Source organism: Alligator mississippiensis, chromosome 1 (genome assembly GCF_030867095.1).
Source record: "Alligator mississippiensis isolate rAllMis1 chromosome 1, rAllMis1, whole genome shotgun sequence".
Taxonomy (NCBI): Eukaryota; Metazoa; Chordata; order Crocodylia; family Alligatoridae; genus Alligator; species Alligator mississippiensis.
The window spans coordinates 152,803,468-152,830,640 of record NC_081824.1 but is presented as its reverse complement, the minus strand read 5'-3'; the positions used below and the strand labels follow the sequence as shown (position 1 = coordinate 152,830,640).

At 44.2% G+C, this 27,173-nt stretch overlaps 1 long non-coding RNA gene across 1 annotated transcript; it reads right to left on the bottom strand.

The window, feature by feature from the left end:
• Nucleotides 1-12,217: 12,217 nt before the first annotated feature.
• Nucleotides 12,218-25,572, bottom strand: LOC132244471 (uncharacterized). Its single transcript, XR_009455900.1, has 2 exons — nt 25,236-25,572; nt 12,218-17,075 (listed from the first exon to the last, which is right to left on the bottom strand). It is a non-coding gene; the product is annotated as an uncharacterized LOC132244471 (long non-coding RNA).
• Between the last annotated feature and the right edge of the window lie 1,601 nt (nt 25,573-27,173).

Sequence of the window (27,173 nt, the reverse complement as noted above, 5' to 3'; positions counted from 1 at the left end):
TCTTTCACTTTCAGACATTACCTTTGTCCTTCCATATCTCCATCTACCTTTTATTGACCTTCCTTGCTTTATTAAGTAAAATAACCGTATATACTAGTTTTATTATGGCAGTCCTGGTTTTTCATATGATATCTTGCTGCCCATGGGAATTCAGAACACCTTCTTTATCTTTTCATCTTTCAAAATGTATGAAATTTGGAGTTCCTAAAATATATTAGCTCAAGACATAATCCTATGGTGAACAGAATTTGCTCATTTTACTAGGTAATGCCTTGTGGAGTGTTTTCATGAGGTGAACGGAGTGAGGAGAAAAGTCAGATGAGTGTGGGCCTGATCAAAGCTATGTCGTTGTTCAAAGTGAATATTAACACAACTTGCTCTGTGTTTCATGATGAAAGCTGAATTACTGGAAGAATTCTCCACTTCCAGAAGTATGCATGTGTCTCTGTTGAGTCAGATGCTGGCATTAGCAACACTAGCACATGCTTAAAAAAAAATGTACTTTTGTCTTTTGTGCAAGTGTTTTGCAACCCTAAAAACTTCAAGCGAACTATTTTCTGGGTTTGTTTTTTTTTAGCTTGGAAAATCAGGTCACCATAGTGTCATGTTTTACTTGGACTTCAAACTTCCTGGGGCAGGGACTTGTCAGTTTTCCAAGTGCCACACATATCTCTGGGGCTGTGCACATCCCTGCTAGTTGGCGTGCAGCTGATTGCATGGGCAAAGTCCTGCAAACACACACATGAAGTCTACGTTTTGAAAATTCAGCTGTAAACCCTAACACAATTTACAGCTCAACTTCACTTGGTTCGATTTGGAGCATAAAGCTGACAGCCGGCATACACTGAATCCTGTCCACTGTCTTAGGGAAGTACTGTGGGATTGGGAAAATACAGTCATAGATACCAGGAAGCCAGTGCTGTTGTGGGGAGGGTCAGAGTCAGATACGCTATTTCAAGCAAAATCTGAGATGAGGATGTGCTTGTAGCCACAGGAAGAGTGTGCTCTTAGTCACAGCAGTTAATCATGCACAATGAAGAGAAATATGTACGGTTAGTCCCAACGTTCTGTTTCCAACAGATTTTTTTTTCCTCCTTTGAAATGACTTGCGTATATTTTTGTGCAACCAGTTTACTCTATGGCAGAATCTGTCCAGTTGCTTTATTAATAGAAATATGGAGGTTCTCTAAGCAGATGAGACATAATTCTGTCACAAAGCTAACCTCCATGTGCCTCTCTCAGAGAAAAAGAGAAAAATGCTCTACTGACGTCAATGAAGAAGACCACACTGTATTGGATAACATTACTATGTACTTCAACCACCCACTCCCTCTAATTTACTAGAAACTAAGCAAGCTGTTTTGAAACCCATAGCTTCCAGCATATTTGCACTACTCTCCCTCAAACCAAAGGCTATTAATTGTCAGGGGCTTGAAAGCTACCTGATTCCTTGTTCAAAGGACAGAGGGGATTTCCATGAGTAATAATTCAGTCAATGCCTGTGCAATGCACTGTAGGCTAGAGTAAATTGATCCAGCTGCTTGCAAGACTAGATGGAAATGTGCCCAAGGGGCGGTGGGGGGGCAGGAACACATCAACAGATGGAGTTGGATTGTGTTGTCATCACTGTTGGGTTTCGTCTGCTGAGCATGCTCCAGCTTGATTGCCACCATTACCAAGGAGATAGATCTCAGCCTTCCTGTCTGTGCTGACTTGCAGTGTGAGGCAAATTCTCCAGCACATGTTGCAACGCCTTCTCTTGTAATAAAAAGGATAATTTTAGACGAGCCACAACTGCTTGTTTTTCTGCCTCCCTCCCTCCCCCCCTCCCTCCCCCTGAAATGTCCTCACAATGATGACCAGTATTCTGAGCATTTATTTTGCTCTGCAGAAATCCTCCCAAGTGACAGAGTCTACAAAAGACTCAGAGAGCCCAGCTATCTTTACAAGTAATCAAAATTGGCAGGGTTAACCTGTAACCTGAGGCTATGAAAATACAAATTCCACCATCCAGATGGCAGAGTTCAAAGTACCACTTGCTTCCTGGCTGAAGTTGCAGAAGTTAATTTTTATCCTCTCTGAAAAGTAATAAGCAGCAGCAGCATTGCAATAGTGTGTGTTGATTGGTATTTTTTGGTTTTAATCAACTTCTTGTTTACCATTTGTATTTTGCTACGGTATTTAAAAATACTTTCTATTAATCTCTATGCATGTTTAAATCCTACAGATTTTTTTGTTATATTACTGGGATATTCAGATGATAAACTGTGATTATACAATCAACTGCTTACCTAGCACTGACTAGGAAAAGGATAACCAATCTCCTGTCCAGCAGAAACAATGCAATCAATTTGTTGTCTCACTTTAACTATTCCACAGGAAAAAGGATATCAGATTTGAGGAGACAGAATTTGGGGTTCTGCAAGTAGTTTCTCGAAAGGCCGGGAGGGAGCCAGTGATTAGTACTGTGACATACAGCCATCTGCCAGTTCAAATTCAGCCAACGGGACCAGTAGCCACTAGAGGCTCCCACCATTTTTGTCAACTATGTGAAATAAATTGGAAATCTCAATATAGTTTCTAGGGGGAAGAGGCCCTCATCTCAGAATAACAGCATAAGTTTCTAGCTGCTTGGAAATTTGAGGACGGAACAGGCAAGGAGACTGAATTGCTTGTCACCCTAGCGTTGGGATCTCTCCAGTCCATAGCGGTGGCTTTTTCAAAGGTAATGTGTAGTTGCTATCAGGGGACGCGTCCACACATGTGCCTGACTGTGCAGTTGTTATGGCTCAGTCATTTAGCACTTGCTTTAGCACTAAAGTGTTAGATGACTGTGCGTCACAGTATGTACCCGCTGATGCTATATCGCTGTAGCCATGACCTACACCATTGTAGCTCATGGCTATAGGGACACAGCGTCTCATGTAGACACACCCTGTGCTGTGCAAAATTAATTCTTCTCTATGTGCCTCATTCACAGGGCTGACAGCAGCTTCTTAAAGTGGGGGAGTGTTATTTTACAGATGGGGTGCATCTACATGTGTGTCCCACTGTGCAGTAGCTGCCAGTACTGTGCAGTTCCAGTGGCACATGGGTCATTTCCTACCCTATTGCACAGTAGCCCATTGCTACTGTGCATCAGCAGTGGCATCATGGTTAGCGCCTGCCGAAACTACGCTGCCATAGCGATGAGCTACATCCCTGTAGCTCATTGCTCCGGCAACACAGCATCTTGTGTACATGCGCCCACAGGGAAGCAGAGGCAGGGGTACAGGAAATGTATTGTTCAGCATCACACAGCAGGTCCAAGCCAGAGGTGGTAGCAGAACTCAGCTCTTCCGATTTTCAAATCTTTGATGTAGTATCGTCAATAGCCTACAAGACGTGCTCTACGGAACTGCTAGGTTGACTTAATCTGAACTGGCCTTTTATTTTATTTGAATTCATTTTGACAAAAACAAAGTAATTAGGAATTTCAGAATGAGGACATTGCCACAGCTACAGTGTTCCAGTGCTAGTAAGTTTATCTGAAATGGGGGGGGCGGAGAAAGAAAACCCAAAATATGCTAATCTTAAAACAATTCTCATTTTAGAGCACATGTTTTTCCTCATGAGCTAAGTGTTAATTGTGACAAGAAAAGCTGTAAAGTGTGAGGTTTAGATAAGTGTCTGCTATATTCATTATTACCCTGTGGATTCTGTGAAGTGTATCTAAACAGTAAATGCTTTAGCTAACAGATTACAGAAGCAGGAGCTGGAGAATAAAGTTCACTGGTTGTTTTTGTGATGGTTTGTCCTCAAAGACCAGGCCATTAATGAAAACAGAACTTGAACTGTTGGCAGCACTTCTGAGTAGGCTGCAGGTACACTTTAGAGAGCAGCACTGGAAGTTCCAACCAGTGAGTTTATGATTAATTTTGCAGGCATTTCTTGTGCAATATGAAATGGCTAGTGGCCAGCTCAGAAGCTAAGCCAGGAGATGACTATCAAATGAAGCTGTTACGTTTGGCAGATCTTTCCATAGCTGCTGTACAAAACAGGCATATTGAAGCTAATTTGTGGATTTACCGGATCCGTTCGACAGCGCATTCTTTTATCATGATCTTCTCTATTTCCTTTTTTTGTGGAAAAAATGAGTTTTGACTTGTACACTGCACATATTGTAGGCCTAGAGCCTTCTTGTGGGCAGTGCAGTGCCTGCCTTATAACTTACCAGAGTCTCTTTCTGGTAATTCTTTCTGTCGTGACCCTATAAGGAACTGTCTATACTTTATTTTGCTTTCTGAAAACAAAACTGCACTTCTCATGAAAAAACATATGGCTCAGCTTAGACAAAGGTGACAAGGAGGGTAAAGTGGCAGTAATAAGAAAGCATACTGCAGACACAAGCAGATTGCATTTGAAATTTTTGTCTTGTGTGGTTTACCCTAAGTTAAGGTCAGTCAGTAAACTGTGTTTGGACTCTGTCTGGCATGAATGCTTCCACGATAAAGCTTAATGTGTAACCAGGGTTTTTTTCTTCTGTGTCAGCAGTTGGCAAGAAGATACTGTAAATAAGGATCCCTGTGAGTAAATAGATATGTGTGGAAAGGGAGGGGGGCACTAGAGTAAGCAGTTTTGAAATTTGTGCCAGTGTTGTTTCAAGTGATAAGGTTATTTGAGTAACCTGAAAACCATACGGATGCACAGGTTTCAAAAACAGGAAAGCGTCTTGTTTAAAAACCTTCTAAGGCAACATGAGGGCTTAAAAAAAGAAACTGGCTTTGTGGTTAAGTGATTGTACTTCCTTATTGATATAATGACTGAGATGATGCAAAGCCTCATGGGATTGCAGTGTTGTTAACCACAACCCTAACAGTTATGATGACAAAGTTCTGAAACAGGCCATGGGGCTTTCTGGAGAGATGAGAAATCTAAAAGTTTCCCTTTTCATTTCCTCTTGTGTGAGTTTGATTTTTTTTTTCTCTTTTTTTTCTCTTTTTCAATAATGCTTAAAAAAAAAAAAGTTGGCTGACACCTTCTGGGGAAGTTATGTTTGAAATCGCCAAAAAACCCCAAACACAACTCCTCCAGATAGAAATGCCGATCAAGGTTTTCACGTGCTTAGCAACTTGCATGCCTCCATCCTTGTGTTCCCAGCTAGAGGCCTGACAAGAGGGGACTGATATTGAGGTGGTCGGGTAGAGTCTCATCACTTTCTTAAAATCATGTCTTTTCAGGTATTTCAAGCTGGGCACTGAAAAGCCTGTCACTTTTGGATATCTTGGCTGCCAAGATATCCAAAAGGGCAGCCATACACTTTCTGTCTAACCTTTGTTGTTTAAGCAAAATAGCAAATGAGAATTGACAGTTAAATCTCCATGGAAGAGAGATGTTTGTGTGTGCCATGTCTGCGTGTCCTTTGGAGCAGTCTTTGTGGAAATGAATACATAATGACCCAGCTTCTGTAGGGAGCAGTTTTAAGCAGGAAGGACTTGGGCTTGTATGGTCCATCAGAAGAGTATTTTGAGGGCAGGATTCTGCGGGAATTTCAGTGGCTCGTCAGTTCATTTAAAGAACAGAAAATATTTGTAAAACTTTAGGAAATTAACTAGAGCTGGGGCAGTTTTTATGGCCAGAAACTCAGGCTCAAGCCAACTGGCCAGACTTCTGCCAACTCATTGCCTTAGTTTTTTAGGCCAGCAGTAAAAAGAGAGCATGAAAAAAAATATCCCAGCCACTTGCCCATTAGACTTAATTGCACCTTTTTGTAAGCCTCATAAATCCTGTCCTAAATCACATCACTGAGCCACAGGGAAACTGAAACTTGGCCAAGGGATGGAGATGGGAAAGCTGCTAAAACTATGAGGGTTATATTCAGGGACAAGTTTGCTGCATTGTGTTGGTTCTTACTGGGATAGAGTGTGTGTGTGTGTGACTTAATTGTCAGAGACTAATAGGGCTAGGGATAGAAGTTACACGTAAACCAGTTTAAGTGATCAGGAACCAGTTCAAACCTGTAACAGAACAGAAGTTCATAGATTCATAGATTCATAGATTGTAGAGTCGGAAGGGACCACAATGGATCATCGTGTCCGACCCCCTGCCCCTGGCAGGAAAGAGGACTGAGGTCAGATGACCCCAGCCAGGTGACTGTCTAGCCTCCTCTTGAAGACCTCCAAGCTAGGTGATAGCACCACCTCTCTTGGAAGCCCATTCCAGATCCTGGCCACCCTTACTGTGAAAAATGTCTTCCTAATATCTAACTTAAATCCACTCTCAACTAGTTTACACCAGTTATTCCTAGTCACTCCCTGGGGCACCTTAGTAAACAGCGCTTCCCCTATTCCCCATTGACCTCCCCTAATAAATTTACAGGCGGCCACAAGATCTCCCCTCAGCCATCTCTTGTGAAGGCTGATGAGATTCAGCTCTCTCAACCTCCCCCCATAGGGTTTATCACGAAGGCCCTCCTCTGGACCCTCTCGAGATTCCCCGCATCCCTCTTGAAGTGTGGTGCCCAAAACCGGGGACAGTACTCCAACTGCGACCTGACCAGTGCTGCATAGAGGGGGAGCATCACCTCCTTTGATCTATTAGTCATGCACCTGCTAATGCATGACAAGGTGCGATTGGCCTTGTTGATGGCTTTGTTACACTGGACTCCAAGATCCCTCTCTGCCTCCAAGCTGCTATAGGTGTGCTGGGGGTTCCTCCTTCCCAGGTGGAGTACCTTACATTTATCTTTATTAAATTGCATCCTATTTCTCTCTGCCCATTGATCCAACCTGTGCAGGTCAGCCTGAATCTGCTCCCTGCCCTCCGGTGTACTAACTTTGCTCCATAACTTGGTATCATCAGCGAACTTGGAGAGGCTGTTCTCCACGCCCTCGTCCAAATCGCTGATGAAGATATTAAATAATATCGGTCCGAGGACTGAACCCTGTGGAACCCCACTGCCCACCTCCCTCCAGGCTGAGAAGGAAACATCCACCACCACTGCACCACTCTGTGGGTGCAGTCCCTAGTCAGTTGGCTACCCACCTGACCATGTAGGTGTCCACTCCACAGTCTGCTAGCTTCCCAATGAGGATAGGGTGCGAAACCGTGTCGAAGGCCTTCCTAAAGTCCAAGAAGATGACATCAGCCTCGGCTCCCGCGTCCAGGCAGTGTGTGACCTGGTCATACAAGGCTACAAGGTTTGTCAGGCAGGATCTACCTGTGACAAACCTGTGCCGGTTTCCCCTCAGCATCATTTCCCCTGCTGGGCCTGCACAAATGTGTTCTTTGATTATTTTCTCTAGCATTTTCCCAGGAATAGAAGTAAGACTGACTGGTCTAAAGTTACCTGGCTCAGCCCTTCTCCTACAGGTGGGGGCACAATAGGGAGGATTTGTAGGGTCCAGTTATTAAAACAGAGGGCACAATCCCTGGAATGGAACTGTCCCAGGTGAAGTTGTGGGTGAAGTTACCAGGATGGAACTACTCTGATATATTTACCGAGACAGTTATGCCATTATAAATCTAATAGGAAGTTGTAATAGCACCCAAGCTAGGGTTTCTACTGATTTAAATAAAATCTAGTTCAAACTATGCAGATTTAAGATGGAGAGCAGATCAGGCCATAGTTAGCTGTCTTAGTGGCTCAGAGTGGTTCAGTGTACATAAACCAGTTTCAAAATGGCCCCAAATGGTTTAAGATAAACCTGGGTGAATGTAGTATCAGACTTCCCAGTCTTTCCTGCCCATGCGCCAGGGGGATGGGGGGACCCAATGATCTGTAAGGTCCCTTCCAGCCCCTAACAACTATGAACTATGAAACTTAACTGATTTGGGCCAAACCAGTTTATGGGACTTCTGCCCCAGACCCTTTCCTGGTTTAAGTTAAATCAGAGTCTCCCAGCATCCTAGCATGCTTTTCAGCCCTGGGCTGTACTCTCTGCTCCAATGGAGCAGGGCTGGCCCCAACCTCAGCTGCCAGCAGGGACTTTTCCATCTCCAGCAGCCAGGAGCAGGGTGGATTCCCCTGCCTCATCCCCTCCTCTGTTGGAGAATCAATCCAGCTCCCAGCTGGGGCGGTGGAGTAAAGTCCCCACTGCCAGCTTCCCCCCTCCGCTGGGCATAGGGTGAGCATTTTCCGCTACCCCACTCCCTTTTCAGCTGCCCCACACAACCTGCTGGGCTCTAGGCTGCACTCACCAGGGAGCCCTGTGCTGCAGGACAGTCTGGGGCAGGAGAGCTACAGCCCAGGATGCAAGCCCTCTCCCTCCTCTAGTGTCAGCTGTGCTGCAACCCTGCCACAGCCTGGCGGGAGGAGTGGGCCGGGAGCCGCAGAGGCTGTGCCAAGCAGGGCTGATGTGCAGTAGGGGTTGGTTCTGGTCATGCAGGCAGGGAGGACTTGCCCAACACCTGCAAGAAGCTCAGGGCAGGCCTAGCTCCTCAGCAGGGGCAGGGACGAGGTGCCAGGCTACAGCTCTGCTCAGGAGGTATTGGGCAGCCCTGATGCTCTGACCCCCACAGGCCGGCTCCAGTAAAGCAGCGGCACCGGGGTTGTGCTTGCTGCACCACTCCGGGGATGCAGCAGGGTCTGCGATGGGGATAGGAGAGGGAGGGGGAGGAGGCTGCCATTTTTCTTCTCCACTCCTTTCTCAGCTGGCCTGCTGGCCAGGGAGAACGTCACGGGGTTGATCCACCCAGCTTCTGGCTGAAGGGAAGCCTGTAGTCCCCACCTGAGCTGGGAGTTGGGGTGATTACCTGGCCATGCCCCCTCTCCAGCTGGCAGGCTGGCTGAGGAAGAAGTGTGTGTGTGTGGGGGAAATGCCCCCTGCTGTGGGCTTCCCATCCCTGTGTTGGGCACAGCCTAGCTGGAGCCAAAAGGGGCATAGGCAGCGACTGGCCTGCTGCCAGTGGTGACATGGAGGGGGCTCACAAGGGTGCACGTGCACCCCCTGAGAGCGCTGGTGCACCCCTTGACAGCCAGCGTTCCCCGCTTAGGTGACAGGTGGGGGAGGCAGGTGGGAGCACTGGTGCCCCCCTGAGAGCACCAGCCGGGGAGTGGGGGTGCCAGGAGAAGTGCTGCTGGCACTTCCAGGTCAGTGTGATTGGCCACAGGGAAACCCCGCCGCCGGGTCCCTGATTGGCCGCTGGGGGGGCAAGTGAACCCCCTGACTCAGGAGGCATCAGTTGTCCATGCCTGCAGCAGCCCACACCAATCCCCTGGTGCTGCCGTGAGCAGGCAGTAGGTAACAGGTCCCTAACCTCTGCCCGCCACAATAGTTTGTTCTGCCACTGCCACTGGGAGGAGCAGGGGGCAGGGAGCTGTGCTTCTGCCAGCCTGGAATCCGTGGCACAAGGGGCTGGAGGCAGGAGGCAGCAGGCATTTACCCCTGCCTCCTAGGCCCGCCCCAGCCCAGGCCACGGTACTGCAATGGGTGGCAGCCGTGAGTTTGCTCCCCCACTCCCTGTAGCCAGGTCACCCCCTCTACCCTCCCCCCGCCCACCCCTCCCTGAAGCTAGCTGCATGCTCCTTAGAGGGACTCGGCCCAGGGCACGTGTTGGTGCCCCCGCCACTGCTGCCTGTAATGGGGGGATTAACCCCCACTTCCCCTTAGGCTACTGGCATCTGGCCACCGTAGCCCTGGGTGCACACCCCTGGGTGCACAAGTGGCACCTGTCAGTGCCCATGCCTCCCCTGACCCTGCAATGGGAGGATTAAACCCCCGCTTTCCCTCAGGCTACTGGGATCTGGCGCTGACCCTGCTCCTGCCACCAGCCAGTGTGTGAGCAGGGGTGTAGGGCTGGGGACCCCTTACAAGGGCTGCTTTCCCTCTCCCCATCCAGGCATACTTTGGCTGGGGTCCCTGCAGGCCAGGGTGGGGGTTTAAACCCCTCCCAGTCACACTTAGGCCTGTCCAGGCCTGGCCATTCCCCCTCCGTCAGCTTAGTTTCCCTCCAGCTGAGGGCTTGGTCTAGCACCCCCTGGCTTGCTCTAGCATTCCCCGGCTTTGGGCCTGAGCCACTGCAGGCATGTGCCTGCATTTCTGGAGTCAAAAGTGAATGTCTGTCCATTTGCAAATTGGTTCAATCTACACAGGTTAGAGTAACTCGGGAAGATTGAATCAATTCAGGCTCTAGCTTTTTGAATAAATGTCCCTAGCCTGAAAGGTGGGAGGGGTGCCTGGATCTGAGCAGCAGAAGCCAGGAAGAGTGATGCTTTTTCCCTTTTGAACATCAGAGCAGCAGAGAGAGGAAGATGCAAATATAGGCAAAGCATACATGAGCCCCTCCCTCCCTAAAGGCCTTTAAAGTGCTTTTCCTGTTGAGCCTCAGAGAAGATGAGGGAGAGCAGAAAGGGAGGAGCGTGGATTCGGCACCAAAAAAGAGCTCTTTTAAGTGGGTTTTTTTCCTTGAGCATCAGAGAGAATGAGAGAGGAGGAGGAAAAAAATGGGCCTTTTTGAGTGTCCTTTTGAGGTTGTTTCCTCTCCCCTCCTCCTACTCCCCATCATCATTTTGAGTAAAACTTTTATATCTGTTACCAGACAGGCAGAAAAGAGAGGCTGAATGCTCAGGAATGCTCAGGAAGAGAGCCTCCTTCCTGCTGCTCCACAGTTCACTCAGCTCCTTTCCTCATTCCAGCTTGAATCTTGCCTTACTATATGCACCCTATTTGCCCAAAGACATGGTACCACAAAGCGGGTTGTGGTAGGTGGGTATTATTGATCAGCACACAGATTCCCCAGAAGTAGTGGCTTGTACGTTTACAGGGCCAAGAGGACACATGCAGGAGGTTCAGAGAGTCATACTCGGAAAGAAAGAGACAGTGCAAACAGCATATGCAGTACACTCTCGTTGCGAGAAATGCTGTGGAAATTCCTTAGACAGACTGGCTTTTGGGTTGTTAAGATCATCAATAAGACTCCATCTGGGAGACTTTCAACAAGCATATGCACGTTTCACACATGGAGCCCAGTTTTGCTTTCAGGAATACTAGTATAAATCTAATACCATTTGTTAACTTCACCTGGTAAATGAATAGACTTCTTCTGGGCTGACACCAGTGTAACTGAGAGCACTTTCTGGCCCCATGGAATGGCCAGCAGTGTTCCAGGAAATAATGCAAGCTTGTTTTTTCATTGGAGACTTATGCACACACATTAACTCACTATGACCCTGAGGCAATGTGGCAGGCTTGCCCCAAATATGCTTTACAGCTGCCCCCTTTTTGTGACTTCAGGGCACAGATAACACTGAACAATAGTAGATTTTAACTAGTACTGAAATCAAACAAGCAACAGTTATCATGTATAGATAACACCTGCAATAAACCAATAGTAGTGGGTTTGTTTTCTTTTTTACAGTAAAATATATGTAAATGCTTAAGTAAATAACCTCTTGTTAAATTGCTTATAGGATTGCAAAGTTCAATTACTCTAAGCTTTGTGTTGGACAGTTTTCGGTAGGGTAGTCAGTATTATTCAAATATTGTTGCAATGAAAGAATTACCTGTGTTTTCCTTTGTTCACATCAATGCATCTAGATTCACCCTTTCATTGTGTCCAGCCTGCAAATGCACGCACATTTTTATGTCACGTTTGTTCAGGCAATTGATACAAATGAACTTGCAACTAGAAAACTGTTATTTCCATGTAGTTGTAGCGATGGCATGTAATGTTGGCATGCAACATGCCTTTCTTGTTTGAAAATTAGGCCCCCCGGTTTATTGTTTACATTTTTTCTAGAAAGCTAAGAAAACGCACAAAGCATGTTCCTTTCTGTGATCTAAAACCACTGAAATGTATTCGCTTATGAAGTCCATCTGTTCTCCCTGGCATTTGGGGTGGGGGAAGAACTGAGTATAAAGACAGTGTGTCTACTGCATTCTTTGTTGCAAAGACTATTGGGTAATTATGAGACCCATTACAACTACTTATATATAAAACTACTTGTATCTATAACTACTTATATATAAAAATTGTTGGGTTGCCTAGAGCCTCTATGGCTAATGCTCCTGGTTTGACATACTTTTATATAAATATACGGACACATTATAAATGGATATGGCTTTAAAAACTACAGGAAAGAAAAATAAAGGTTACATCATGTTGGTAGGAGCCAACTACTTTGTTTTCTAAAATGTTCTACATAGGACACAGATGAGTTTTTGACTCATTCAGCATCTGAGCATCCAAAAAGTCTTGTGGTTGTTCCAACATTCTTTCAACAGCATCCCAAATGGCATTAAAAGACAGCTACAGTACTTTATTATCTTGCATATCTTTTCTCTTAAACATGTTCATGTTTGCAAGGGAAACTTAGAGAGGAATATTTTTATAGAAAGTCATTGCCATAAAGGGAAACGTCATTCACTGTTAAACATTTCTATTCTGATTTTTTTGCAGTCTCAACGAGGGTGATACTGGTTGGTTTTACTATGTTGTCCTAGTCCACCTGCTTTTGTGTGTGTGTGTGTGTGTGTTGTTTATATAAGTTAACCGTAGGCTTTAGTTAATCCTTCAGCTCAAGTGGTAAAGACTTGTGCTTTTGGATTTGAAGCTCCCTGTTTCAAACCTTGGATAACCCAGGGCTGGGTTCTCATGCTGCAATGAAAGTTGGCTAAAATCAACCCCATAAATTCTGAGGAAGTTCACATTCAAACATCTGTTGGTGGTGATCATGGTATAGCTGGTCCTTCACCAGTACAGGAGGTTGGACTACATGATCTCTTGAGGTCCCTTCCAGTCCTCCATTTCTGTGATTCAGATCCAAAACTGACATCTCACAGCCATCTGTTCTGCTCTGTATATGCAGGCTAGTGCTTTCATTTCAGTGCATCACATACGCTAACAATATGCAGTTTTTAATGGAAAAATGAAAAATCAAAGAAGGCTTTTTAAGAAACCTTTAATCTATGTGCTCAGATTATTCCAAATGTCAAATCTTTTTCCAGGACTGGAGGGATTGTACTGAAATGTGAAGACTGACCTCCCCAGCACAGTTACACTTCCAAAACACTGCAGTTCTCTTCACAGCTGCCAGCAAGAGGCTGCCAAACCTCTGGCTACAGGCAGCAGGAGACAGTGAAGCTGAGCACAGCATCACAGGGTGGGCCGTACAGAAGGGCTGTGTTCAAATGTCTTTTGCAGGGTGTTGAGGAGGTGTTTGCAGAAGCTTTACTCTCTCCATTCTACTATTGTGCTTCGTGTTACTGCCATTCTCCTGCTCCTTGCCAAGGAGATTAGGTCCATTTCAAAGAAGCTGCCTCTTTTAGCAGGTCAAATCAGTGATCTGAGCAATCTTCCAGCTGCAATTCAGTCATTCATGCTAGGTCCCTATGTCAAAAAATGATGAATGAGAGTTTTGTATTTTATGGAATGTAAAGGGCTGGGAGGTTGGGTTCTATTGCCCCCCGAGACTTTTGCTGGTACAGCCACAGAAAGAGTCACAGACCATGCCTATGCCATAAACTTACCATGCCTGGCAGCAGCAACTTCAAGCAACCTGTGCTACCTTGGCAAGGTGGCCTCCTAAACCAGAGATAGTATAGCCATATCTGTGTGGGCAGGCTACTTGGCTTGGAGATGGGTTAGTTGGCTCCATCATTTCACAGTGCCTGAAGTGCTGCCCAGATGCAGCTACACTGCTTTTGATTTAAGAGGCAACCTATCCAGAGCAATGTGACGTGTGCAGGTACTGTTGTCAAGCCTGGTAAATTTACCGTGCAGACAAGACCATTATGTTGCTGGTAGCTGTGCAGCATAGGGGAGAAACGGAGAGTTATTCCATGGTTGAAAAGTTATAGTTAGGTTATAGCAGGTTTGTAGGGGCCATAAGTGGAAGGGAAGTGAACTGAATGCTGATAAAGCCATTGGGGTAACAGTTCTGGATCTGTTGTCACTTTAAGCTTCATGGTCCTCACCACTCCTTCAACAACCTGCCTCAGTTCTAACCTTGAGGCATTGTCTCTAGGCGTGAGAATGGAGCTCTGTACCTGGTCCTTTATTGAGTGTTGCCTACAAATGGTAGGGGTTGGATGAGGACCATCAAAGGCATTGTTACCATCTTTAATAACGGGGTTTGTCCAGGGCTCTTATTGAAGGGAATGAACCAGTGGAATCCTGAAAAAAGCTCAGTGTGTTAATTTAATTCTTGGTTCCACAAGCAGGGTGTCTCTGCTTGGCTCAAGGCAGCCCAGACCAAATCAAATGGTGCCTTGAGGATTTTTGACATTTTGCCTCCTTCCTTTAAACTCATCCTCCTTTCCTTCTTGCTGTGCTGAGCATTAGATCTCTAATGAGTGTTTTCCAGCTGTGAAAAGCCTACTACAGTTCCTTGTGGCTTGGTGGTGGGAGATAGACTGCATAATCAGTCTGAGTACTCACTGCGACTGTGTTGGGAAATATACAACTATAGAGTGGATTCTTGGCTACTGGACTGGATTCTTGGATACTGGGCATTGATGCAGCTTCAGTGAATTCACGTCAACTTTCATTCACTGAAAATCTGGCCCTGTGAAGTGTCATCTGAGGGGATGTTTATGGAATGGAGAGGAGAATCCATTGATTGTTTAGAGGTGGCTCTGTGCCACAGGGTCTGAATCTGAAATTTCTCAAAGTTTGCAGGTGGTCAAATCCAGAGTTTGGTTCACATCCACCTCTGGTTAAATCCATGGCGGTATCTGCTGGATTTATCACTGCCATTACCATCAGTCTCTGACCAGCTTGACTGTGAAAATTGCCTTCCTATTGCAGGTTTGTCAGCTTCCCCCTTCCCCAGTGGTTAGAGTAGTGCTGACACCGAAATGCCAGTCCAAAGCAGCCTGTACTCTGAGAAAAAAGCTGAACTTGAGTTTTTCTTGTGACAGCATCACGTGATTTGCACTATTCATTCGCAAGCCCGTCCGCAATGTGTATGTCTGTTGTTTCTAGCTTTTATGACATAGACATCAGTCCTGCAAAGTTTTATATGTATGCTTAGCTCTATTGTAAGGAAAAACTCCCATGACTGAAATAAAGCTTGATCAGTGTGTAAAATCAAATATATTTATCAATCTTTGTAGGATCACAGCCTTTGGCTACATCTATGCTGCGATACCTATGCCAGTACAGGAATACTAGTGTATTATACTAGATGAGGGGTTCTAGTATGGATACAGCTATACCAGCAAAACCACACTTTGTACTAGTAGAGTAAAACCAGCTCCCAGAAGCAAAACAAGCCATAAAAGTAAAAGCACTATGTTGCTGGTATAGGCCCTATGCTGGGGGTTTCTGTCCGTGAAGGGATCACAGCTCTTCACACTTCTGACTGACAGAAATACACTGAAGAAGTCTGTAATATAGAGACAGACTGCCTTTCATCTTGTGTCTGTACAGTACCTTCCACAGCAGGGCTCTGCTCCTGACTGGGAGAGCCACTAGGCACTACTTCATTATGAATGATAATTACTTGTTTTTTGGGTAAGGAAGGCCTTTCTTATTTTTCTACAACTCTGCTCTCTGCAGCTATTGGCATAGTAGAGTTTAGGGCAGATTGATAGAGGAAAAGCATATTCTGTCTGGAGTGCCTCCTGGGGTCTTCACTTTTGTTCTCTGAGTCTAAAATAACTCAGTTATTTGCCCTGTGTGGGAAACAGTATGATACAGAGCCAGTGGAAAACAGAGTGTTACAGAGCATCTTGAATAACCTGGCAAATTCCTTTTTAATGTGTTACCTAAATTATTCCCTTTTTCCGGGGAGAAAAAAGTTCCAGAGACAGGTTTGCATTTGAAAAAAATGAACTGGAAACATTCCTTCATGAAGAAATTAGACTCTGGAAGAATTCATTTTCTCTTCAGTGCAGTGAAACCTCAGGAGGCTGAATGCCCATGATGCTCCTCCAGTAAAAAACCCCAAAAACTGCATTGGGAAAAATAATTAGAAAAGCAGTTCAGCCATATAAGGAAAGATATATCAACACTGACCTTAGAAGAGAGTTGGCTATGTAAGTGTTCATGCTAGGCAAGAAGATTACTGGGTGCAAACTTGGCCTCCTTCCTTAGGTTCATAAACCCTGACATGCCTGCTTTGATATGAGAAGTGGGAGGCCTCATTATTTCTTGTTAAAGTCGCCCATTTAAGTGGCTAGCCTTTTTCCGATGTGGTTGTTTTTATAGCTCTCGCATCTGTAGGTGGATGAATTGTTCCCTCCCTCATTTGGCTTTATTTTATACATATGGAATGTTTTGATTGGGATTATCCTTTCTTTGTGTTTGTTTGCTTTAGAAAAGTGGTGAGACTTAACCTAGGATTGTAGGGATGGAACCAAAGTCAGCAGACATACCTTTGACCTATGAAGCAGACACTTTAGATCATGTTTCCAATGCTGGAGCCAGATTTCCAAAAGCTCATCATCAGGTTGGATGTTGAGCTCTTGAGAAAATCTGGCCACCAGTGTCACAAATGAGAACTGATGGAGCAGAGGGTTTCTGGAAATACTGCCCTTCTTTAGGTGCCTGAATAGGGTCTGTGCTTTTTTTCTAACACCTGGCCCTAGGGGTGAATGCTGAGGGCTTGAAAATATGATCCTTCTTCCTCTAAGCTGCACAGTCTCTAGCTCAAATATTCGAGAATTCAAGATAGCATGCTGGTCCCCAGTGGACTCCTTTTTTTTTCGTTTGGAGAAGAACCAACACACAGTGAGAACAACATTAAAAAGACCTTGAGGGCCACGAAGTTAAAATATTTTGCCAATTTTATGCCAGTATATTATACTCCTGCGGAAACACCTGCTATTCGTTCACAAAGCACTTGCTAGAAATCTCTGTATAGCTAGTATGTTCACACGTTGTTAGCTGGGTTTTATTTCCAGCAGCTCCTACAATTTCCAAACCTTCTCTTATAATGAAGAGCTTGAAGGTCTACTGAAGCAGCTAGTCAGATCAGCACTGATTCACTCTACTTGTGGCTGCTGCTATATGGAGAAAGAGAGGAAACATGAGCTGTGATCACCAGAGGATCCTCTGGGACAGGAATGTCCGGTGGGGTTGCCAACCCTCCAGGGTTGCCCTGGAGTCTCCAGGAATTAGATATAAATCTTCAAGAGACGGCTGAGAGTCACCTGGGAGGGGAGATAAATGATAGGGCATTCATTAAAACAAATATTAAACGTTGAATTCGATTTATACAGTAGTCCAGTGGTAATAGTAATATGCATTTGCCTTCCTGGTGTAAAGTCTATACACGACAATCTGTAACTGATATATGCAAACACGCAAGCACGTACGCATTGTGTGGTGGGCACACTGACGATCCAGAAACCTCCCAGGATAGATTCAAACTGAGTTAGCAACCCTAATGTCCAGGGAAGCAAAAGGATACGTTGGGGGAGAAGGGGAAGGGAAGACCAGGTGGCTGAGCGGCATGTCCAGGGGAAGAGGGAGTTAAGTGGCTGAGAAACACATATTGGGAGAGAGAAGGGGAACACAAAGCAGGGAAGCCAGTGAAGTGGGCCAGGGAGAGGCAAACAGAACACAAGAGAGCAGAGGAAATAGCAAAGGGTTAAAGGTGAAAACAGTTTTATTGTTTCCCCAGAAAAACATAACCCACTTGCTGCATTATATACAGCTACATCTACAGAAATCCTTTTCACGTTCTTACATAATTAGTGGCTATGGAATTTTATGCAATTGCAAATAAGACCTGACCTGTGTGCTCATGATTTTGGTAAAAAATGATCCATGACAAAGTCAAGCTACAGTAATTACATTCTGCCCCCTAAAAAACACCTGGATTTCATTTATTGTCATAAAATGGGATCACATTATTCTTACCATTGCAGCCACTGGGACAATTCACATGAGGAAAGTGAATATGACTGCATATGTGCATTTCACTCTAGAGATAATCACATTTCACTGGTGGATGAAATCACCACTGTACAGTGTATAAAGTGCTCTGGGGGCCTTTGGGAAGAGAGATGCTGAATAAATATAGCTTATTCCCTATATAGACATGCAAAATTGCAGCGAGTCAGACTGAATGTATGTAACTTTTGGCTGGCTTGGTGACTTCCATTAAATGCAGAGGTTTTAGGAAATAATGGAATAGAACTAAGTATCGGAAAATGTTGTGACAGAAAATGAAAAGGCAGTTTGGGCCCATTTAATTCCAGCCAAAGAAATCTCCAGAGAAGTTATGCTGAGCTGGATAAAAAAATTACAGTAATTCAGGGCAAGGAGTAGAAGTATTGCCTCTTGTTTAAGCAAGGAATTTGTGATGGAAGAAGATTAAGAACCAGGGATCTAATCTCTGTCTGAAGCAGTGGTTTTATCCCTTTCCTTCTCTCCAAAAAAAGCAAATGCTCTTGTGCCAATGCGGTATCTGCTTATGTGTCACAGGTGATCCTCCTTCAGTATATCCCACATGCTGGTTTTTTACTCCCGATAGACTGGAGGGGGCATTAACTAGATTGGAAATTCTAAGGGACAATTAAAAATGTGCTTTAATTTTCCCTCCTCTAGCTTCTAGGTTTCCTGCAGCTCAGTTGTTTGGCTGTGGTGGGGCATCATTGCACTGATTTCTAAATTGTGTAGCATCATGAATTTCCTTGGCAGTAACATACAAGCCCAAGGAGATATCAAGAAAGAAATACTATCACAAACTGGTAAGACTGCAGCTGCACTGACCATGTTCAATAAGGCTTGGAGGTTGATTGTCTACAACTGAAAACTAACCCCTGAATTTGTAACTCAAATGTTAAATTCACCTTTGTATATGCTTATGAAAACTTGTAATCCATCAAGCGTAGGTATTTAAATGTTTTCAAAAGTAATGCCTTGGGAATACAGTAAGTACCATATGTCAAGGCAGATCAGAGTTCAACAACCCTCCTATTTCCAAAGTCATCCAGAAAAAAAAGGGAAATTGGGCATGTGTTAAAAATGAAGCTACAGCATCTGCCATCATGGCAATGTGGCACTGGGCAGTTAGAGGAATATGCAAAGTGAAAACATTACTTCATGATTCGGTACTTAGAGAGTCAAAGTTTAGAAGATATAACGTAGAGCACACAACCAAGAACAGGTCAGGATAGACAAGCTGCTAGAGTCTTGTTTGTGCTTCCAGGCATGTTTGATGGCATGGGAAGGATTCTGAGTCAGATGCTCCATGTTTTGGAGGTTAGAAATATTTGATCTAAAAATGACTAAATGAATGCTCTCAAAGCTTCTCCTGTTACTCCAGGAAGAATGTCCAGATTGTGTTGTTATACAGTTTTTAAAGGTTAAAGGTACACACTATGGGCATGTTCCTGAGAAATGCTCAGCACTTTTTGTTCATATAAAAAGAATGGGAGTTGTGGGCGCTCAATATCTTTCATGATCGAGCATGAAGAATTCTATTATTTGCATTTTATGCTGTATTTTGCTCATGAAGAGCCCTCTTCATCAATGCTTATAAAATATATAGAGAGGAGGGTTTTTATGACACAGACTTCTATAGTCAAGTATCCATTCCTATAATCTATGTGATTTTAGAAGTGAAATCAGTCAAATCCTATTATTTCTATAGAAGTGTATTTGTTTATTCCTACTAAATTCTCCAGGACTTTCATTGATTTATTTGGAGGCATTATGGAGGCTTTACATCTTCCTCTGATGCAGTCGGGAAGATGGCTTGTATAAAGGGCTATAGGATGTGATGGCCATGAAGACTGCTAGATACAACATCAGAAGTCTCAACTTCTGGTGAAAGAGCCAAAGTTGTTATTTGGACTAAATATCTGCCCCTTTCTTGGAAGGGTGGTTGAGAATCAGAACCAGACCCATCTGGGAGATTTAAGAGGAATGAACAAGCTTTCCCCCTTCCTGTATTGTGAAATGCCAGGGCTGTTTAAAATTAATAGCAACCAATGTTAAAGAGGAAAGGAAATGAAAGAAACATTTCTTCTCTCTGAAACAACCCTGTTTTCCTGTCTCTTCCACAAGAACACAGACATTTGTCGACTTTGGCACCAGAAAACTTTTTTTTTCAAGTTTTCAAGCACCAGAAGTTCTTTTGTCCTTTTAAATGTAGACCTGCTGGAATGTACAGGCTGTAAAATGGACCAAAATTAATTGAACTTTACAAGCAGTTCATTTTGTTTTGTGCAAAGTACTTCTGATTCCTGCTTTATGCAGGAGTGAGAGGTTATCAACACAAGAAAGCACATAAAATATCAAATGTGCTCTTGGAAAATACCAACTACTACGTAAAAGGCATTTCCTCTTAAATATTGAATCTTGTAATGGGGGCAGAGGACTGTGCATCAAGAAGGTGTTCTATTCCCACTTTTCCTAAATTCTTTGAGTGACTCTGGACAAGTCACTAAAGATTTCATTTAATTTGGGGAGACTGGTTTGAGATGACTTGAGTTACCAGACAGAAGGCAGGGTAGAGATGCAGCTTATAATATAGACTACCTGAATCATTTTACACATCTCTAATTCAATTAGTCTATAAGGTGCAACTCTACCTGCCTGACTCACATGGCTAACTACCTCTCTCTGCTCATGGATAATTTACGAGAGATACTGATCATACTTATTGATTTTGAATGACAGGGATTACAGCCAATTAGGGTCTTTGCAGCTTAAATTGATTGCTTGGGCATGGAGATGTCCAGAAATTTTGGAGATTCCCTTGAACTGTCCTTCAGTTTTTCCTACTTGTGAAATGGAAATAATACCTCTCCTGCTGAAGAGATGTGAAGTTTTACGCCATTAATACTTTTTGTGCCCATAAAATACTTTGAAATGCTCAGATGACAATCTCTATGGAAGTACAAAGTATTTTTTTAATTTTATTAAACATCTGGTATTCAAGGGACCTGGAGCCTGAAAAATATTGTTGAGAAGCTGTTGAAAAATACAGCGAACAAGTGGGGGGCATCCATTCATAGTGGTTAAGGGAGCTGGCTACAAATTTCCTGAGATAATTCCATGGGGAATTCATAGTTTTTGACAAATGTTGATCTACATAAGAATTGGAATACGTATTTTGACAATGTTAAGAGGTTCCTTTTCAACCTTCTTGGAATGAGACAGTCTGAGTTTTTGTTCACAAATTATGTTTTGAGTGGAGAAGTATAGTATAGTATAGTATAGTATAGTATAGTATAGTATAGTATAGTGTATATCTGGTTTTTATTGAAAAGAAATATATTGGCCTGAAACCAAATATTCTGAAGACTTTATTGTTTTGGAAATATCAAAAACCCATTTTTTGCGTTTTAGTGCTGTGCTTTAGCCACCTCCCTTTTTAAAGGTGTATGTAGTTGCAGAGCCTTCACTTGAACCACTTAGTGAAGGCTGACCTACTATAAACATAATATCTACTATTAGATCTACTATCTACTAATATCAGCCTACTGTAAAGAAACCAGCATCCATTTCCAGATCCTGGAACCACCATATTAAGGAAGTGACTTGAAGCTTACTTAAAGGGCAGAATAGCTGTCCCTCTAATTTTCCCATTCAGTCCCATTGGCTACTAGTCTCCAAACTGGCTAAAGGTAGCATGACTAGTATTCTGAGTTATTTTCTCCAGGTTCAAGCACTACTGCAATAGCGTAATGTTCTCTGACTCTGAATGTTTGGGCATTGCTTTCATCTGAGGTGGAGTGGAGTGGAGTGGGGCTGGCGATGTGGGGAGAGGAACGGGAGCCACTCATTCATTCATGCTTGCATTAAAGTGAGTGCAGAGAAATTGGTCTCCAGTTCCTCAGTGTCATTTGCTGCTGCTCTGTGGGGGCTGTGATGGGCTGCTCTTTCCCTGATTAAAGGCTCTCCTTAAGATTTCTCTTAGATGCTCTGCTTTCCTTACACCACTTGGTTTCCATTTGGTAGCTTCATGTGAGGGGGGAGGTGTGTACTGGCAGCTGGAATACCTGGACAAAATATGGTCTTAACTCTGGTGGAGACAAGCTGGTGGTAGGTGATTTCTCAGCTCTCTTTGGTGGTTATGAGGTTATCCAGTAGGGGTGTGCAAAGCGGGCCCTATTCAATTCGGATTTGGCCCGAATCAGGGACAGGGATTCAATTAGTTGATTTGGATCACTGTCCCTGATTCAATTTGGCCAAATCCAAATCTGAAGATTTGATGCGGATTTGGAGAATCAGTGATTCAAACATAGACACAGCTTTAAATGTTTTTTCTACATACCTTGAGGTACCAGCATGGCTTGAGAATGTTGCAATGCTGGGGCGGATGTAGCGTCCCACAGGAGTGTGGGGAGGCCCTCCATGTGTGCAGCAGTGAACCTAGAAGTGGACTGCAGGTACTTCCAGTCCACTTCCAGGTCTGCCGGTGAGCATGCTGGGGGAACCTGGGTGTCTCCCCAGACCCAGGAGGCACCAGTTGCTGAGCTGGAAGGGCACAGGGGGGCCCCCAGCGCTCTCTCTGATGGACACAGAAGTGGACCAGAAGTGCTTCTGGTACACTTCCGGGTCTGCTGACAAACGCGCTGGGGAGCCCCCCGCGCTCCTGTGGGACACTCCATGTGCCCCAGCATCGCAGCATTTGTGACCCACCTGGTACCTTGAGGTATGTAGAAAAAACATTTAAAGCCGTGTCTGTGTCCAAATCTTTCCAAATTTCCTGAATTGGTTTGGAGGGTTCTGATTCGATTCAGAGAGATTAAAGGGTCCTCTTGTTCAATTTAGATTTGGAGATTTGGCCACTGAATCGAGCCGAATCTCCACTGAATTGAATCATGGACCGAAGCTTTGCACAGCCCTATCACCCAGTGTCCTGGAATCTTTCATATGCATTAGGCACCAAGTTTCCTGTTCAGTGCCTGGGTACATTTCCAGTTCTCACAGCTGTAGGCTAGTGCTTGAGATAGTTTGAGTGGAAAGTGTTCAGATGTATTTGTTTGGACATCTTTCATTTCCATATACGAATAGGTTTAGAGAATATTGTGGGTGCCTTGCCTTTCCTTGCTGTCACTTCCTTGCTGAGGTCTCCATTGGCTAATTTACTCCAGCCTAGATCAAGGATTGCTTCTAGTTTCTTGATCTTTTTGCTTTCAAGTGTGACATCACTCTTTGACCTGTTTCAAAGACAATCATTTGGCATAACTGATTTTGAGCATGCAATTTGCTGTGAGCCCTACAAAACCAACCAGAACATCATATTAGTGTGTTTCTTCTTTATTTCTGGCCTGGTGTGTATAGGTACACCCATTTTTGACAGCCGTAAGTAACAGGGAGGGAAGGAGGATGAGATAAAGTGGAACCTAAATTCTCCTGACTCACTGCCGGAAAAATATGTTGGGAACGTGAAGTTCCCAGAGGGTCACAACACAACATAAAGCATCGCGTTTTATACACAACGTACAGTACATTTACTCAGTGCTCATTGCTTTTCCTGAATAAACCAAACACACAAGTCTCCTCAAAGCGTGCATTCAATTGGGAGCATTTTGGCAATGTGTGACTTTCCAGGAGGAGGCTGGGGGAGTTGTGTATACATTAACTGGAACAGCCTCAGAGTAATGTACACACAACTTCCTTGCACCTCGGCAGAAAACTTGCAACCACCCTGTTTCCTGACACGTTCATGACCCAGCACCAAGCTCTCCTACATACTTGTTAGTACTTCTACCTTCGGAGCACTTATAGATGTTATCTGACTTTTCCTTACAGCACATCTGTGGGACAAATTATCTTTAATTTGGAGAGTGGGAAACTGGTGGAGAGTTTAAGAGCCTCACTCATTGTCACAGAAGAAACCGGTGCCAGGTCTGAGCTATGAATTGGGAGAGTCAGCACCTCACATGCTCAGACCACACTTCTCACACGTGTATCTTGGTTAACCTATTTAGGTACTGCAAATTGGCTCATAAGTTGTTTTGTTTTCTTCCCACATAACCTCCTCTCAGCCATTTTCAGGTATAGGTTGCCTGGTGTTGCAGTGCCATTTTTGGATTGGTTCAACCAGACCAAACGATAACCTGCACACAGTGATGTCTGCAAGGAGCCATAAATGGACGTAGCTAACCCTTAACCACAAAGTATGTTAGCCAGAAACATAGATATGCAAACCCACGCACTGCCAAATATCACAAAGTGTAAAAAGCCAATTGTGCTGCTTGTTCAGAGGACACAGAGGTGCCTACATCATTAGAATTTTATTTTTTGTCTCTTCCTGGAACTGAGCTGAGTCCCAAAGGACATTATGCTAAACTGGTAAACCAAAGAAAGCACTGCCTCCTTGCCTTGTGACACTGCTGTTCATGTTACAGTGAGTTGTCATAAAAATAACTGCCATTAAAATCAAAACCTTTCTCAAAGTACCTGACTGGTTTGGGGGTTTTGATGGAGATTCCTAGCAGGTTAGTTTCCTTTAGCATCCTCAGTGCAGAATTCTTCCCCCACATCCTCAGGGAAGAGCAGACCCCTGAGGGGTCCCCATATGAGACTGTGCCGGGCTTGCAAAGAGGCACACACTGGCATGGGGGTCACCCCTGCGGCTCTGAGAGGAGAACATAGCCCTTGTATGCTTTCCATTTCATGCTGCTGCAAATTTTTTAAAATATTTTTTTTTAAGAAAGGAAAGTTTGAGCTGGTCTATCCACAGACCTTCACGGGTTTGCAATTAGCAGCGTGGACAGCAGGTCTGTGTATGCTGTATGCTTACAGCATGTGGTTCCTTTTGAAACAAGTTAGTGTGTTAATTTTAAAACGAGTACAAACATGCAAAATGTAAGGAGATCCTGATGGGCTGATTTAGCGTGGGTATTTTATATCCACACAAGTGTGTGTAAAATATGTTTATATATATACTCCCCCTTCCCTCCCCCCCACAGCTGCAATGCCAATACTAGGAACAATGAAAAGCATTAAATGGTGACTAACCTACACTTCCTCCCTTGAGTGCTAAGCTGTAGCAACCAGAAATCATTAAACTAGGATTGGGAAAATGACTTTTGGCTTTGCTAGAGCCTTCATGTCAGTGTTGTTCTGCAATCTCTGTGTTGAATGGAAACGGTTTCCTTTCCACAAACTCTAAACTTACAGACTAGGTTTCCTGCTTTCCTGTTAGTGCCTCCACCTACCCAGACAGTTCTGACACTTTTGACTTACTGATCAGCTATTTTCTACCACAACTCTTCTAGAAATGTTTTACGTTATTGTAACAGCTGACTAAGCAATAAACATGCAGTGCAAGTGAAAGAAACAAATGTGGGGCTTTCTGTTTAGCTAACTAACACAGTTCTTGCAAAGTTTCAGATATTTACCTTTACAACCAATCTGTTAGATGGATGGGCTGGCATTCAGCTGTGATACAATGCTGGGGAAGGATGAACTCTGTTCCACCTCCTCTCCGCCTCCTGCAAAAAGTAAAACTGCATTTTTAAGGGTCCATATGCACTACCTAAAGGAGACTGCAAAGGATATTTATGCATAAAAACAGCCTCAGGAATATATGTTGAATGTGCTCCTTGGGAAATGTTGAAAGCAGTTGTCCTATACAAAACTGAATAAATAAACAAGAGCAATTTTTATAGGAAAGCTCTGTGGCCCACAAATATGTAGCTAAAGCAGGATTTTCCAGGATGTCAGATCAGAATGTTCCTGCAGCAAAGCATTCTGGGATGTCAGCAGCAAACCTGGAACCAGGCCAGTAGATTTTTGGGATGTATCAAGACAGATATTTTTAAACACATTTTTCTGCTGCATTCACTCTGCAGCCTGCTCATTGGGGCCCTTCAGAGCAACGTCTACGGTGGTTTCGGTTTTCATGTTCCTTTTTTGCAGATTGTCTCTCATGTATATCAAACAAATAAATCAAGCCTGTCTTCGGTTAGTGTTGGGAGTATCTTGAAAGATTCTGGAAACTTGAAAGGTTCTGGTGTCTCGGTTCTAATCCTTAGCCAAACGTTACTCCGACTTATTTGAGTCTTTTGTTTTATTTAGATCTTAGTGGCAAAAACAGCTGTAGACTTTCAACTTGAGAGTAAAATATCTATTGCAATCTTCCAAACCCAAGTTTCTATGATTCTACTGTAAACAGGATCTGGCTGACCTGGTGGAAAAAACAGAATGGGTTTCTTAGCAGGTGGGGAAATCAGTCTATACAAGTAACAAGTTCCAGTGGGCACTATGGAGTGGCCATTATGAAAATCCCATAAGTGCCTTTATGGTCAGATGCAGCCATCAGGAACCTGGCAGGGTTGGGTTGTATCCCTGTCTCAGACTCAACAACTGCCTATTTAGGATGAGGCACTGTTGTGTTGGGAGAAGATAGGTCCTCCTCTTCCAGTCCGAAATAAGGAATTTGAGGCGTTAAAAGTTACTTCTTGTACTTTAAGTAAAGCAGTGGTGTGTTCAGAAATGCGGCACAGTCTCTTTGTCCTCATGTGTGTCTGTGCTTACACTTGCCTATAGCTGCAGAAGAATTCAGATATAAACCAGGAGGTTTACACCTTTGGTGGGATTCTGGAAGGGGTGTGTTTAAGGTAAAGGGGGACTCTAAGGAGCTGGTACTGGCACTTGGAAAGAGGTGTTTGGATTGTGGGTTCCAGTTGTCAGAAACAGGTACGAGAGAGAAAGTTTGCACTAGGGCTTGGGACAGACATTACACATAAACCAATTTAAGTTATCAGAAACTGGCTTATACCTGTAACAGAACAGAAGCTCAGTGCACATAAACCAGTTTGAAAATGGCTGAAACCAGTTTGAGATAAACCTGGTTGAATGTCATATCAGACGTAACTCATTTGGGTGAAACCAGCTTATGCAATTTCTGTCCCAGCCCCCTTCCTGGTTTAAATTAAACCAGACTCCCCCAGCATCCCAGCATGCTCTCTGGGCTGGGTGGGGCTCTCTGCTCCACAGCAGAGCTTGCCCCTCCCCTCTGCTCCCTGGCTGGAGCTCGGCAGAGATTGCAGGCATCTGCTTGGCTTCCCCCACTCCCCTCCCCATCTCCTCTGCCTTACACAGACACCTCTCAGCATTAGCTAGCAGACCACATGCTGGCTACGGTCTGTGCTGTGGCAGACGGGACAAAGGCAGAATCAACAGGTAGCTGGTAATGTCCCTCTGTTGTTTTCTTAATGGGGTGATAAACACCGAGTTAGGGGTGATAAACACTGTATTAAAAATTCCCCACTGGGCTGGTCAGAAGTGGGGGGCAGGGAACCACTCCCTAATCAGAGCATCCTGCCAGGGCCTGG